This window comes from Palaemon carinicauda, chromosome 15 (genome assembly GCF_036898095.1).
Source record: "Palaemon carinicauda isolate YSFRI2023 chromosome 15, ASM3689809v2, whole genome shotgun sequence".
NCBI classification, from domain to species: Eukaryota; Metazoa; Arthropoda; class Malacostraca; order Decapoda; family Palaemonidae; genus Palaemon; species Palaemon carinicauda.
The window spans coordinates 98,744,430-98,761,549 of NC_090739.1; the positions used below are offsets into that span (position 1 = coordinate 98,744,430).

At 40.0% G+C, this 17,120-nt stretch overlaps 1 protein-coding gene across 3 annotated transcripts in view; it reads right to left on the reverse strand.

The window, feature by feature from the left end:
- LOC137654700 (integrin alpha-3-like) overlaps window positions 1–17,120 on the reverse strand; it is a 360,316-nt gene that overhangs the window by 238,733 nt on the left and 104,463 nt on the right. The window contains exon 1 of one of the 3 annotated variants that reach the window (XM_068388596.1): window positions 14,713–14,967. The exons of the other annotated variants lie outside the window; for them this stretch is intronic. The gene's annotated coding sequence lies outside the window, so the exon portion shown is untranslated. Of the gene's footprint in view, window positions 1–14,712; window positions 14,968–17,120 lie in introns of those variants that run through there. 3 annotated transcript variants of the gene reach the window in all.

Genomic DNA, 17,120 nt, shown 5'->3' on the forward strand with positions numbered 1-17,120 from the left:
GTATTACAGTATTCAGATTTAATTTCAAGCTTTTGTATAATTTACATTGCATTATTTCTTTTCTTAGTCTAAGGTTTATTCAGATATACTGTAATAGTACAAGTCTAGTTAATATATAATTTTCAGATCGTAACATTTTTGTCTTAATCTAAGTTTTGTTCAGCTTATTTTTTTGAATGATTCATTTTTTTATTAGGTAAATTCTTTCAAAGTGTTGTAATTTATATAGAATATATTTATTTTTGTAATGAGTGTATTATTCCAATCATCCTTATTTAAAACCAGATTCTGCTCGTATCCTGTTAAGAACCACAATAAGTCACAAATAATACTTAAAGAGTTTGGTTTTGAGCGTGCTTAAGAGACCTATCGATATTCAGTGTTTTATATATTGCTGTCTGGGAGTTATTTAACTGTCTCAGAATTCATGTATTAATATCTTAAAGTGTAACAGTTTTAATGTGAAAGCAAGCAAGGTAGATTGGAATTCGAGAGGTTGATTAACTTGCCAGTCGTAGTATATATAATATTATATGTTTGGTTCCTAGTCACGAGTCAGAGTATAATATATCTTTAGTGCTAAGACCAGGGAGCATTATCATATACATATATATTTTTGGGCTCAGCCATGTCGTACCGATGGAAGGTTCCTTTAGGCAGCTTTCTAAGGGATATTTAGCTACAGTGATACTCCCAGAGAATTGACCATAGGTCTCCATAATTCTAACTCCTGGCGCGAGTATCCTTAAGAAAATTCTTAAGGATATCGCATAATATCAGGGGACGTATTTCTTGATACAACACATGGCAATCTTCACCCCGAATAGAGTTTTCACTCTGAGGGGGGAGTGGCGAAAATGAAGGGGAGCCGTCATCAGGGTTACCCGGTGGATCCCCTTTCCCGTACTACTATGGAGCAATCCATTCCTTTAATAGTAGCCAATTAAGCACGGTGTATCTCCCTCTTGCTCGCGGTTTTGTTACTATTCAAGGATTTATTACCATGCATTCTCCAACATCTTTGTCCTCTGAAAAGTCAAGTATTTAATCTTTCCTGTGTATAATTTTTAGCTTCCTTCTCACAGTTAAATTAGCATAATTTAGATGTGTTTAGTGGAGCACAGCCATCACCGGAGGCAGCCATTTTGGACCGCTGCCGTAAGCCATAAATGCTTTATTTAGTTAGTAGTACGACGACCCCGGTATTTAGCTTTAATGAATTATAGCTATTTAGGCAAATTATACTAGTGAAGATCCGATTATATATGTAATATTTCCTCTTCTGTGAAAAGTTTCGATCGTATACGATAGGGTCTCGGTAACGTAGCGTAGCCGAGATCCCGACTCGAGTTAGGCTAGCCTAATGCGTTTTAGTATACTTTAGTAACATTATTCCCGTTTATCCTCTTGTATCGTTTTATCAATTCAGTCGGAGATAGCATATCTCCTAGAATTACTAACATAATTCGATACTCGTCTCTTTTAGAGATTTAAGGATAAACCCTTCCTTCCCTCTAAGTGCTGCCATTAGGCGACAACCCTATCTTGGTCTTGCCATAGAGTAGTGTACTCCGGCTTGACTGAAATAGTGTTTCTGTCTTCCCTCTTTGCCGGTGAGTATCCCGGCTTTGAATTACGACAGTAACTCAGAGTATTGAGTCATGTTGTCGGCAACTCTACTGACGGGGGATTGGTCATTCCCCTGCCGGTTCACAGTTGCAGGCATAGGAAGCTCGACTTCCCTAGTCCACAACTGAAAATGGTATTACAGTTGCTGCCACCTTCTCCCTTGTGGTCTAGAAGACTGTCTTATATCCGGCAGGTCTTAGGCTGAGGAATCGTTATTCCTCTGCCGCCCAAAACGACGCTGGCATAGGAAACTATGTTTCCTTGTTTTGCTGCCGACAGTGGGAGGCAGACGTGCCGCCTTCTTTCTATGCAAAATATAAGACCCTTTCCCTTCCCCTTCTGTCCTTTGGTGATGGCCTAGCCTTCACAACATCTGTGGCCGGTATTCTACTATCTCCCCGCTTGCCGGGCGGATTGTAATGCCGGCCGGGCTCCTACAAAGGCGGCTTGATTGCCGCTTCGACCTTCCCCCTAACGGAAGGAAGGCTCCGGAAAGGTTGTGCCGACCATGACGGCTACCAGTGGGAGACCCTATACAACTTTGAGTATTCTTCAGTCCTCTCTTGGACCGCCATCCACATACCCTGGAACTGGCAGAGCAGCCGGCAACAGATATTGTGTCTGGATGGAAGCTAGAATTAATACATTCTTTCCCCTTCCATTTGAATCCTCATTCTGGAAGAAGGCAGTAGAGACAGTAGTCCCTACAACCCTAATTATTGTACTAAACAATAATACGGTAGCCCTTCTCTCCATGCTTTCCCTCTCTCTGTCGGCTGGTGCCGCCAGGTACTAGCCTAGCCGGTAGCATGCCGGCAGAACTACAGTATAAGATTATACAGTAGCCAGTACTTCTGCAGTATAGTAAATACAGCAGTTAGAAAACTATAGTACTGTATATAATATACAGTAGTATGTTTTACAACATATTCTGTGTAGCCTTTCACAGTCCATTGTTGAGACCGCTAAATAATGTTGAAGTGAAGTATTCCTTCAAAATTTGATGACTCCTAGGTCATCAGAACATATCTTTACCCTACAATAATAATATTCCTTTTGTGGGAGGGTTAGTGCTACTATATACTAACTTCAGCTTTATATTCTAGAGCTCTTCCACCCGAGATTTCCCTAATAAGGTCACAGCAATTGCCTGGAGAGGAAACAGATATGTGTCTTTCCTATTTTCTTTTCTAGCTTACTATCCTAAGCTATAATGATAATAACAAGTGCTATTTGTAATGCATGAAATTAATATGATATTTTGATTATACAATAAATTTTTGAATATACTTACCCGGTGAATATATAATAGCTGACGTCTCCGACGGCTCGACAGAATCCAAAAACTCGCGACCGATCGCCATGAAGGTAGCGGGTGTGCCCACCAGCGCCGACTATCGGCCAGATACCGCATATACATGTAAACAGCTCCAGTTCTTCTCATCCCGCTGGGTCTCTATCGGGGAGGAAGGGGGGGCCTTTAATTTATATATTCACCGGGTAAGTATATTCAAAAATTTATTTTATAATCAAAATATCATTTTTAAATATTAAACTTAGCCGGTGAATATATAATAGCTGATTCACACCCATGGTGGTGGGTAGAGACCAGTATTAATACAGTTTACGGCGTATATGCTTAGAGTTTTTGACAGTTATATCATAACAAAACCCAAATAAAAGTAGGTACCTGGTAAGGAAGCTGACTTTGACGATTACTCTGCCTTGTTAGTCCGCTTTCCTCACGAAGCCCAGCCATCCTCTTAGGATGCTGAAAGACCCCCAGGAGCTGAAGTATCCAGGGCGACAACCCATACAACAGGACCTCATCAAAACCCTTAATCTGGGCGCTCTCAAGAAATGACATTTGACCACCCGCCAAATCAAAAAGGATGCGAAAGGCTTCTTAGCCTTCCGTACAACCCAATTAAAAACATTTCAAGAGAAGATTAAAAGGATATTGGAATTAAGGGAATGTAGTGGTAGAACCCTTACCCACTACTGCACTCGCTGCAACGAATGGACCCAGTGTGTATCAGTCCTCATAAAGAGTCTGGACATCTTTTAAGTAAAATGACGCGAATACCGACTTGCTTCTCCAAAAGGTCGCGTCCATAATACTTCGCAGAGATCTGTTTTGCTTAAAGGCCACGGAAGTTGCTATAGCTCTTACTTCGTGCGTCTTAACCTTAAGCAAGCAACGATCTTTTTCACTCAAGTGAGAATGAGCCTCTCGGATTAAAAATCTAATAAAATATGACAAAGCATTCTTTGACATAGGCAATGAAGGCTTCTTAACTGAGCACCACAAGGCCTCAGATCCACCTCGTAAGGATTTAGTCCGAGCTAAATAAAACTTCAGAGCTCTAACTGGACACAGCACTCTTTCAAGCTCGTTGCCTACGATCTCTGACAGGCAAGGTATATCAAATGACTTAGGCCAAGGACGAGAAGGCAGTTCATTTTTGGCCAAGAAAACCAAGCTGAAGTGAACATGTGGCTTTATCTGTAGAAAAGCCGATGTTCCTACTGAAGGCATGGATCTCACTGACCCTTTAAGCCGAAGCCAAGCACACTAAGAAAAGCGTCTTGAGGGTGAGATCCTTCAGGGAGGCTGAATGTAATGGCTCAAACCTGTCGGACATTAGGAACCTTAGGACCACGTCTAAGTTCCATCCAGGAGTTGCCATACGACGCTCCTTAGAGGTCTCGAAGGACTTAAGGAGATCTTGGAGATTTTTATTATTGGACAGATCTAAGCCTCTATGTCTGAACACAGACGCCAACATGCTCCTGTAGCCCTTAATAGTGGGCGCTGAGAGGGAGCGAACATTTCTCAGATGTAGGAGAAAGTCTGCAATTTGGGCTACAGAGGTACTGGAAGAGGAAATGGATGATGACTTGCACCAGTCTCTAAAGACTTCCCACTTCGACTGGTAGACCTTGATGGTAGATGCTCTCCTAGCTCTCGCAATCGCTCTGGCTGCCTCCTTCGAAAATCCTCGAGCTCTTGAGAGTCTTTCGATAGTCTGAAGGCAGTCAGACGAAGCGCGGGGAGGCTTTGATGAAGACTCCTTACGTGGGGCTGCCGTAAGAGATCCATCCTTAAAGGTAGACTCCTTGGAACGTCTACCAGCCATTGAAGTACCTCTGTGAACCACTCTCTCGTGGGCCAGAGTGGAGCAACCAATGTCAACCTGGTCCCTTCGTGAGAGGTGAACTTCTGCAGCACCTTGTCTAGGATCTTGAAAGGTGGAAAGGCATAAACGTCCAGGTGAGACCAGTCCAGCAGGAAAGCGTCTATGTGGGCTGCCTCTGGATCTGGAACTGGAAAACAGTAAGTAGAGAGCCTCTTTGTCAGAGAGAGTCGCAAAAAGATCTATGGTGGGTTGACCCCATGTCATCCATAGCTTCTCGCACACAGTCTTATGCAACGTCCACTCCATGGAGATGACTTGTCCTCTTCTGCTGAGGCCGTCCGCCAAGACATTCATTTCCTTGCACAAATCTCGCCAAAGGAGAGATGTTACTGCCTTAAATGGAGTTCCTTCTGATCCGTGGATCAAAGACCCGAGCCTTCCAGACTGTCCAGTGGAGCTCCCTAACCCAAATCCGATGCATCTGAAAACAACACATGGTTTGGGTTCTTGATCGCAAGAGAAAGACCTTCTCGAAGTCTGATGTTGCTGTCCCACCAAGTCAGACATGTCTAGACTGAGTTGGAGATTGGGAAAGAGATACTCACTAAGCCCTTCTCCTTGTTCCAATGTTTTAGGTGAAATCGGAAAGGGCATAGGTTGAGTCTCCCCAGAGAGATAACTACTCCAGCGATGAAAGAGTTCCCACGAGGCTAGTTCAAACTCTTACAGAGCAACTGTTTTTCTCTTGCAAGTGAAGGACTTTTAACAGAGCTTGTTCCATTCTTGCGGGAGACAAAAAGGGCCGAAAAATCAGAAACTGTATCTCCATTCCCAAAAAAAGAATAGTCTGGGATGGGGTACTGTAAGTTACGACTTCTCTACGTTCACCATGAGACCTAGCTCCTTGGTTAGGTCTAATGTCCATTAGAGGCTCTCCAGACAGCGATATAATGACGACGCCCTGATCAGCCAGTCGTCAAAATAAAGGGAGGCTCTGAATCCTCAAACAATGTAGAAAGCTTGCTACATTTTGCAAGGGCCTTGTAAAAACAAAAGGAGCAGGAATGAGGTCGGAGTACAGTGCTCGACAGTGGTACATTACTTTCCCGTCCACAAACCTCAGATGTAGTTGAAAGTTTGGATGAATCGGGATGTGGAAGTATGCATCCTGAAGGTCGAGAGAGACCATCCAGTCGCCTTCCCTTAATGCTGTCAAGACAGCTTTGGCAGTCTTCATCGTGAAGTTTGTCTTGACAATGAACACATTGAGCGCACTTACATCTTAAGTACTCCTGCAGTGAACGTGGCTGCCAGATCATTGGAGCCATCCCTGATAGTCTTGTTCCTGCAGAGAATGTGGCTGTCAGATCATTGGAGCCATCCCTGATAGCCTTGTTCATGCATGACATAATTGTACAGCAAAACTTCAAACGCTCGAAAAACTCCTAACAGGAGATGGTCTAGCTCTGAAGCCGACCATAAAATCTTGGAGCGTCTCATGGCCAGGCGCCGGGGAGAGTCTATGAGGCTTGAGAAGTCTCTCTGGGCAGAGGCAGGAACTCCCAAGCCGAGAACTTTTCCCGTGTCATACCAGACGCTCGCTCTAGAAGCCAGTTTAAAAGGAGGGAAAGCAAAGGCTGTCTCCCCCAAACTCCTCCTGGTGATCAACCAGTCGCCTAGCAAACGTAAAGCTCTCTTAGAAGAGCGAGAGAGCACTAGCTTAGAAAACAACGGCTTCGAAGTAGCTAGGCCTAGTGTAAACTCTGACGTTTAGGCGAACGAGGAGCAGCAGTTACAAAATGGTCCGGACAAAGATCCTTAAAAATCAGCATGATTTATTTAAAGTCCATAGAGGGCTGAGCAGCTTTAGGCTCCTCTCCGTCTGACAAAGTCCCCAAGGGAATATCAGTAGGAGGGGGATCAGCAACTTCCTCATCTGAAGGAACCTCGTCCGACAATTGCCGAGTCTCATGAAAAGGAGAGACCTGCCGCGGTGGCAATGCTTGACAGGCAAAGTCCACACGCAAAGGAGCAGCAGTAGCAGTCAAGGAAGCGACGTCATGTCGCTGCTGAAAGGACTGACCAGTAATAACAACAGGAGTTGATGGACGCTCGACGTCAAGTCGAGACTGCCTTGACTGCCTAGACTGAGCAGTCAAAACAACCCTTGACTGCGGTGCTTGACGCTCAACGTCAAAACAAGGCAACTGAGCTGGTTGGCGAACGTCCTGAACGTCAACACGAGACTGCGGCAGCGGCTGAACGTCAACACGAGGCTGCGGCAGCGGCTGAAAGTCAACACGGAACTGCAGCGAGTGAGGATCCAAGTCACGTGACTGACGTGACAAACTACCGACATCACGTTTCATAACGTCAAAAGGACGAGTAAATGCTCGTTTGGGCGGCTGACGGCCAGAGTCTCGTTTAGCGTAACGGCGACTCAAAAGCGAAGGTTCATCGTGAACCTGCTCAACGTCATACTTCTCCATAAGGGAGGCAAGCTTAGTCTGCATGTCCTGCAGGACAACCCATTTAGGATCAACGGGAGTCGGAACGGGCCGAGACGACGGTAACGTCTGTGTTGGCAAAACATTGCCTTTACCACGACCCTCGGACCCCATGTTACGCTTGCGTTTAATAGGCGAACCGTCTTCCGACGACTGCAAAGGGTCAGAGCTGTCCCCATGGCTACAGCCAGGACGCTGGACCTGTCCTGAAAGGACTGACTTCCGCTTTAAGGGTCTAGAAACTTTGCTCCAAGGTTTCTTTTGCGAGAAGCCTTCGGATGACGAGGAGAAAACAGCCTCGCTCGTCTTATGGTAGGGGCGATCTTGCGAGACACGCCCGATACCATAGAGGGAACGTCTGTTCGTTGGTTAAAGCCTCTCGTCCCCATAAGTCCTACGACATTACTTCTCCCTGGTAGCATAGGAGCCTGAAAGAGGTCTCGGACTAGGTGAACGACAAGCACGAACAGACGAACCCTCGGTCGCAACACTAAAAAACACTTTGCGCAATTATCACTTTATCACTACGATTTTCTGTTTTTGCACTTACTTCACTGATATCGTATTTTTCTATAATTTCACATTAGGCATGAATAAAACTGATTTCTACCTGAAGCACGCAATTCTCCCTTACATCAAAAGGTTATAATTGCGAAATGAGTCGTATAATGTAAGCACATTAGTACAAGCAAAAATCAGTAAACATATAAATCGAATAAAACGGAAATATATAAAGTTAAAAAGGATCAGTGACTGGGGAGGAGACTAAACACTAGTTCATTAAAGACTACGTTTTCAATCTCTCACCGTACAGTGCCTTGGGACGAGAATAAAAACTAAAAACGTTTTATCCTTTCTCCCCGTACAGAGACCTGGGACGAGAGTAAAAAACTGAATCGAGAACAACGTTACTCGCTCCCAAACTCCTTACTTGGGACGAGAATAAAGATCGGATCGTTTTCTCTTCCTCTCTCTCTCTCTCTCTCTCTCTCTTGATTTCACACAGAAGAGAAAAGCCCACTCACCCTTCGTCAATAAACAGGTTATTTGACCAAAGGAAAAAACTGAAAGGACTAAGAAATTGAAAATTAACAAGTTCCTTTAACCCTGGATAGGTACGGTCCTCGGACACCCCTTTAAGGGTATACTCGGACGCGAACGACCCCGACGCCAAAAAAAATTCTTGAAAAATCAGTTTTTGCAGTAACCTCCTTTTTTCTTTTGCCAAAAAAAAACTTCAATGAATGCTTAAAACAACTGTAAAGATAAATACTACTCATCTGCAGAAAAACTATTTATTATAAATATTTTAAAAAATTAAGTAGAAAAAAAAAAGACCTGACATAAAAATTCATAAAAAAAAAGTTTATACATATATACACAAATCCTTTTAGGAATTGATTCTTGAATGTTTAGGACACATCTTGATGTATTTTGGATGAAGTCAGACCCATGGAGGTGAAGATCTGAAATGAGAAAAAAAGGGTAACTTTTTTTGGCCAAAAAAAATTGTCCAAATTTCATGAATTTTTTTGGGTACCCAAATGAAATAGGAAGTGGCTAATTTTTTTAGGGAATAAACATATGTTATCCTAAAATAGAAATATGTAAAAAAATCTTCATTATTTTGTAAATTACATTTATATCAGGGGCCATATCTAAAGGTAATTTTTTGAGTACTTGGAAATTTCGTAAAAAAATACATATATTTAATATATAATATGATATTTATGCTGGTAAAAATATACCAAAATATCACAAATTCTATAGGGAACAAGAATATATATAGATAGGGCAGCTTACGCTTCGGATATGTCCACAAAATGGCCGCCAACCACACTGACTCAGACTCCCTAATCTGCCACTTGAAATGTAGGAAGGGTATGTCAATTTCAAGGTGTTATTTACTAATCTAATTATTATTGGATATGCATAAAAATTGTATGGTGGGTTGCTGGATAATTGTCGATTATTTTACGACTATAAAATTAAAATTCTGACCCCAAAAATTTTTTTTTGAAGGGAAATAAAATCGAAAAAAAAAATGTAAAACAATATTTTAGCTAAAAAAATTTGATGATATTCAATCAAAAAAAAAGTAAACAAAATTTTCCGACAAATAAACATCTAGAGGAATCATTACTCTGTGATAGTTCCTTAGTACGTAGTAATTTTGAAAGAATTGGGAAAAAACGAAAAAATGGCAATCACCGGAAAATCGAACACATACCTATATATACGCCATATCTGGCTAAAAAAAAGATAGGCATGGGTAGCCAGATCATCTAGAAACACTTTCCAACACTATAAAAATATAAGTTTTGCGACACTACTTGCCAATTCCTTACGGTAACATGACTAAGCAAAAAAATGCAAAACAAATAAAAAGGGGCACTCGTGGAAAAATGGCCATTCTAATATACGGCATTTCAGAAAAAAAAAATTTCAGCCACGTGCTAGGCAAACCATCAAGGCATATTTTCCGACAAATAAACATATAAATGAAATATTACTCTGTGATAGTTCCTTAGTACGTAGTAATTTTGAAAGAAATGGGAAAAAACAAAAAAATGGCAATCACAGGAAAATCGAACACATACTTATATATACGCCATATCTGGCTAAAAAAAAAATAGGCATGGGTAGCCAGATCATCTAGAAACACTTTCCAACACTATAAAAATATAAGTTTTGCGACACTACTTGCCAATTCCTTACGGTAACATGACTAAGCAAAAAAATGCAAAACAAATAAAAAGGGGCACTCGCGGAAAAATGCCCAACATTCTAATATACGGCATCTCAGATAAAAAAAAAAGACATGCACGTGTTAGCCCAACCATCAAGGCACACTTTCTAACACATAAACATGAAAAAAAAATCAATAATATACGGCAATTCCTTACTACGTAGTAAATTTTTACAAATATTGAAAAAAAAACAGAAATTGGCAACCGCAGTTAAATACCCAATATACCAATAACTACGTCGTATCTGACAAAAACAAAATCACGCATGGGTAGCCAGATCATCTAGACACACTTTCCAACATTAAAAAAGCAAAAGTTTTACGACACTATTTCGCAATATCTTACGGAAAAATTACTTGGCAAAAAAATTTAAAAAAATTAAAAAGGGACACTCACGGTAAAATGCCCGACATTCTAATATACGACATCTCAGATAAAAAAAAAGACATGCACGTGTTAGCCCAACCATCAAGGCACACTTTCTAACACATAAACATGAAAAAAAAATGAATAATATACGGCAATTCCTTACTACGTAGTAATTTTTACAAATATTGAAAAAAAAACAGAAATTGGTAACCGCAGTTAAATACCCAATATACCAATAACTACGTCGTATCTGACAAAAACAAAGTCATGCATGGGTAGCCAGATCATCTAGACACACTTTCCAACACTAAACAAGCAAAAGTTTTACGACACTATTTGGCAATATCTTACGGAAAAATGACTTGGCAAAAAAATGAAAAAAAAATGAAAAAGGGGCACTCTCGGTAAAATGGTCCTCGTGGTGATGAACGACATTTTAACTAAAAAAAAAAACATGCACATGGTAGCCAAACAATCCACCAAGACTTTCCACAACTGATAACCTATACAAGTTGCACCATTCTACGACAATTTCATAATACGTAATAACTTTGATAATTATGCAAACTACCTCAGAAGGGTAAACTCGGACGCGAACGACCCCGACGCGTCTCAGAAATCGGGGAAGGAGTACAGCTACAGCAATGCACATCTGGACACTACTAGAGCGTGTAGGGGAGACACCTCCTGCAGGTCGATCACCCACAAATTCAGTCACAGGGGTGAGTCACGTGAGAAAAACCTGTTTTTTTTTGACGCTCGGGGTCGCAAACGACCCACCGTACCTATCCAGGGTTAAATTAGTATTTAAAACACTTCAGTTTGAAAGAAGAATGAACAAAACGTCAAAATCGATTTACTCTTTCTGCAAAGTGAAACCGTGATTCTCTCTTTCTCTATCGTAACGATAGAGCGCAAACTGCGTAGCATAAATAAACCAAACGTTAGTTCATCTTTGAAACAGCACGAAGACTATTCAAAGAAAATCTTTCATAAAATATCTACTAAAAAATATTCATTTCATAACTCTTACAGAGCAAATGATTTAAACTTAATGAAAATAAAAGTTGAATGGGCTCAATGTTGTTTAACTTCGGTTTCCAAGTTAGGACCGCCTACTCTCGGACTAGGGGAGGAATAGGTAAGGCCGCATATAAACAAAACATAAAATTTATCTTGATGTTTAGTATAAATGGAAAGCTAATCGAAGAGGCCTAATAAAGGCGGGTGAGATATAAAATATATAGAGGAAAATCTATAATTAACAACAACAATTTATAACGTGATAAGATAATTGCTAAAAGCCTAAAACACACTTCCGTACACTAAGGGAAGGGTCGGCCATCTTTACTCTATGGAAAAAACCAGAGTTAAAAGAGCAAGGGCAAAACACTTTTACTCTCCTTTCAAAAGCATTTCTTTTGAGGATAGTATTGAATAATCCAACACGGCGAAAGCAATAAAACCAAAACCAAGTACTTCACCAATTCGGTAGAAAACTCGAGGTCATAATAGCGAGTGGAATCGACTTGTCGATGAAACCGACAGAGAAGAACTGGAGCTGTTTACATGTATATGCGGTATCTGGCCGATAGTCGGCGCTGGTGGGCACACCCGCTACCTTCATGGCGATCGCTCGCGAGTTTTTGGATTCTGTCGAGCCGTCGGAGACGTCAGCTATTATATATTCACCGGCTAAGTTTAATATTTAAAACTATCAGTGTTATAAATTACCCCATACTCATTTCACCTTTTTCTTTTCTTACAGGAGGAGTCCAAGGTGAAGTGTGCAGTTATGTACTGCAACCACAAGAGTAAGAACTTTTGTGGCCACAACATGTGCAGGTCTCATGCCCCCTGCTCCATCGCAACTGAAACCCTGAGATACTGGGATCCCAAGGATTGCAACATCTGCTCAGCCTTGATGACATTAGGGTTTTGGCGATCCCAAGACGACCTCTTCTATACGACTTCCAGGTGGACCTGTCGAACGAAATCTTCAACAAGATTCCGAAGCCATGCGCTAGACTTAAACCAGCAGCCATTCCGAAGGTATGCGCTAGACTTAAACCAGCAGCCGCTCTGAAGCCCATTTCATGGTCTTTGGACAAGTCTTGCACTATGCTTCGAACTTGAACATTGAAGATTGCTCCCTAAAGGATCTAACACAAAAAGTGATATTCTTGTTCGCTATTGCCTCAGGGGCTAGAGTTAGTGAAATAGTAGCCTTATCAAGAGACGAGGGCCATATTCAGTTCACAGAAGTGGGAGAACTGAATCTTTTTCCGGATCCTACCTTTCTCGCCAAAAACAAGCTACCCACCAACAGGTGGGGTCCCTGGAGAATCTGCCCTCTGAAGGAAGATGTCTCTCTATGTCCAGTAGAGTGTATAAAGGTTTATCTTCGAAGAACTTCAGACTTCAAGGGAGGACAGCTCTTCATAGGCGATACATCAGGATCAAACTTATCCCTGAAACAATTAAGGGCGAAGCTCACCTACTTTATTCCCAGAGCGGATCCTGACAGTACACCCGCTGGTCATGATCCGAGAAAAGTTGCTTCCTCGCTGAACTTCTTTCAGCATATGGAATTTGATAGACTCCGCTCATATACAGGTTGGAAATCCTCTAGAGTCTTTTATAAACATTATGCAAAGCAAGTGCATGAAATTAAACACTTGTGGTTGCGGCAGGTAGTGTTATAAAACCTGTCGTCTAGTGCTGAGACGAACAGTGAACTGATTGGGACTTTACAGTGAATGGGTGAAACGGTGTTAACACCTTTAAGTGTAATACCTTTTTAACAAGGGTCACCCTGGTGACAACCGACTGTTCTTTATAGGTGTAGAATCTAACCAATAACACCAGTGCCGTGTGTACATTCGTACGCAGTGTTTGAACATATCCAACATCTAAAGTGAAATTATCTTAATTTTGCAAAATTCTTTGAGTGGCCTTGTTAACATATATTTCTTCCCTTACAGGTGATAAAAATATAAATGTACTTTAAGAATGTTGTTTACGTAATAAATGATTCTATTTTAATACATTCGTTGTATTTATTTTTTGTCCTTACAAATAAATACTAAAAATGTATTTGCATCTTATTCACCCCACAAGTAGCTGAATAAAACTAGCCAGTCTTTTAATTATTTTCCTAATATAAAATACTTGAAGTTGCTTCTGTGTGAACATGTTTGTGGTAAGTTAATTCCACTTTGTTCTCTCTAATACAAAACCTTGTCGCTTCTATAGTCAGTGTTGAGAGTTTCCCTGCAGGGGGCAGGAAGCCCTAAGTTAGTTCCAAACTTAGCGGATATGATGAATAACGGTAGCGTCATAAATTTATGTGGTCTGGGTGACCATATAGAAGCTGATTCAAGGTAAAGGCATTTATACAAACCCACAGATATAGTACAGTACTTATAAGTAATTCTCTGGTAAACTTCCATCAGGACGACACAGCTGAGCCCAAAAAACGGATTTTGAGCAAAGCGAAAAATCTATTTTTGGGTGAGATGGCCATGTCGTCCTGATGGACCCGCCCTCCTTTCTAGAAAAGGAGTATACATATGTAACAAATCCCCAGCCAAAAATACTCTATCTGTAGCCATCCATGCTTAATTGCAACAAGGAATGAGTTACGCCGTAGTAGTATGGGAAAGGGGATCCACCGGGTAACCTTGATGACGGCTCCCCTTCATTTTCGCCACTCTTCCCCTTCAGAGCGAAAACTCTATTCAGGGTGAAGATTGCCGTGTGTCGTATCAAGAAATACGTCCCCTGATATTATGCGGTATCCTTAAGAATTTTCTTAAGGATACTCGCGCCAGGAGTTAGAATTCTGGAGACCTATGGTCAATTCCCTGGGAGTATCACAGTAGCTAAATATCCCTTAGAAAGCTGCATAAAGGAACCTTCCATCAGGACGACATGGCCATCTCACCCAAAAATATATTTCTCGCTTTACTCAAAATCCGTTATATAGATAGGTATATAGATATATATATATATATATATATATATATATATATATATATATATATATATATATATATATATATATATACGCACAAGCCTTTACAGCCAGTATTTGGTTAAAATATTAAAATAAAATCAGGGGTATCAAGGTTAGGCAGCAAGGCATTTGCCTTGGTCAATTTTGAGACTTGTATGAATGTATGTATTTTATGTGTGTAGGCCTAGGTGAAGAAAGTGGGAGTGGGTGCTATTGTATGTGATGATCCTTTAATATACCAATCTAAGAATTTGATCGACATTTTAAAACGTGCAAAGCTTATCTAATAAATACTCTACCTTTTTTTTCGGTGGGATTCATAAACCGATTGGGTGTTAAGTCTGCTATAGGCCTACACGCATTGTTTTAACTAATTGGAGGGCTTCATAAACCGATCGGCTGTAAAGTCTGCTATACTCGCATAGTTTTAACTATCAGGTTACTGAACTGACAGAACTGCCGGACATCTAGAATGCTCACACACTATTCAGTTATGACTGGCCACTGGAGACATAAGTCAGTCTAACATTACTTGTCAACAGTCACCCAGCCACCCAGACAGTGCAACAGCCAACAGTGCTGCCAGATCAGTTTGCCTAGAATTACCCGAAAATCATGTCAAAATTTCCCCAAAACTTTAAAAAATTCCTCATTTCTCAATATATACCTTATTATCATAGAAAGAACACATACAAATAATCCGGGGGCTATATATTTCGATTATGTACAAGAACAATACACTTAAAAAGGTGCATTACTGACCTCTTCAACAGTTTCATGTGCGACATTTAATGTTTTAGAAATCTTGTAGAAGAAATTTACTGAAAGGAGACGTTTATCAGAGGAAGTCTAACTAGGCTTCACTGGGTTTAATTCATTAGTCAGTTCAGAAGCAATATCGCGTGTATATATATATATATATATATATATATATATATATATATATATATATATATATATATATATATATATATATATATATATATATATATATATATATATATATGCATTACTTTCATTTTATGGCATTTTAGATGCATCTCATCAAGCTCTACTCAGAGTACGTTCGATAGTAGTGTATTAAAGCCAACACTTCTTGTTGGCACGGGTCACTTTCATCTTTATATATATCAGAAGTCATCCTTTTTCGGAAGTTCCTAGGAATGTTGAGGAAATTCCCCAGATTCCCTAAATAATTTGTTCTCAAAACTAAAATTCCCCAAACTTCAACACAAATTCCCCATTTCCCCATATTGCACCTAAATTCCCCGAATCTGGGGAAAATTCCCCATATCTGGCACCACCACTTAGACTCAGCCAGCTGCTGGTGTAGCCATATATGGGGATTTATTACTAAATTTGGGGATTTTAGTGGTGCCAGATATAGGGAATTTATCCCTAGTTTTGGAGATTTTTGGTGTCTGATGGGGATATTCTGTACGAATTTCTATGAAGAAGAAACTAAGATGAGTAAACATTTATATTGTTGTTATCATCTTGCTTGCACTTATATAAACAGCGAGTAATTTCTATATTAGGAAAGCCTACAGGATCAGAAGAAAATATATTTGTGAAAATGGGGATTCTTGGGTTTTTAAGGGGATTTTTATCATGAGTTTTGGGGATTTTTAGTTGCCAGATATGGGGATTTATCTCTAAATTTGGAGATTTTTGGTGTCTGGTGGGGATATTCTGTACAATTTTCTATGAAGAAGAAACAATTAGTTTACTTGCACTTACATGAAGGATAGTGAGTAATTTCTATATTAGTTAAGCTTACGTGATCAGATGAAAGTATATTTGTGGAAATGGGGTTTTGAGGGTTGTTTTGGGGATTTTTAGGCTAACCCATCTGGCAATACTGCTGGCCAGCACCGCGACAGCATCTCTTCCTCCCTAAAATCTGCCTGGCTGGGTGTGGAACTGATGTGCAAGAGCTTAAAACACCAAAAGTCGGAGTAAACAATGGTTCTGTGGCGAGAGAACTTAATCCACTAAATTGTACGATATAATGAAGTAGTACTAACATGTGGAGTAGGTGTAAAAGTTATATATATATATATATATATATATATATATATATATATATATATATATAGAGAGAGAGAGAGAGAGAGAGAGAGAGAGAGAGAGAGAGAGAGAGAGAGAGAGAGAGAGAGAGAGAGAGAGAGAGGCCTATATATATATATATATATATATATATATATATATATATATATATATATATATATATATATATATATATATTACGGCTGGCGAATTACATAAACTCCCACTCCAATCTCACCTGTTAAATTTTTACATATATCTGTTACACTTGAACAATTCCCAAGCTCTGAGAACATACGCAACTCCCAGACGGCAATATATATGAACACTGAATATCCAAAGGTCTCTTACGTAACATTCAAAATATAACTGGGTACTTAATATGAACTATTCAAAACCAACCTCATGCTTCGTTTCTTAGTCAAGGATTACAAGCAAAGCACGTTAGGTGATCGAAATCATACACTCTTTACAAAAACAAATATATTCTATAAAATGTTATAACACTTCGAAAGAATTAACACCCAAAATAAATCACTCAAAATATTAAATCTGAACAAAACCTTACACTAAGACAAGAAAAAGGTTACTCTATGAAAATTATACAATCACTTGCTTCACTGGAAATTAATTTTATCAAAATATTTAATTCTAATAA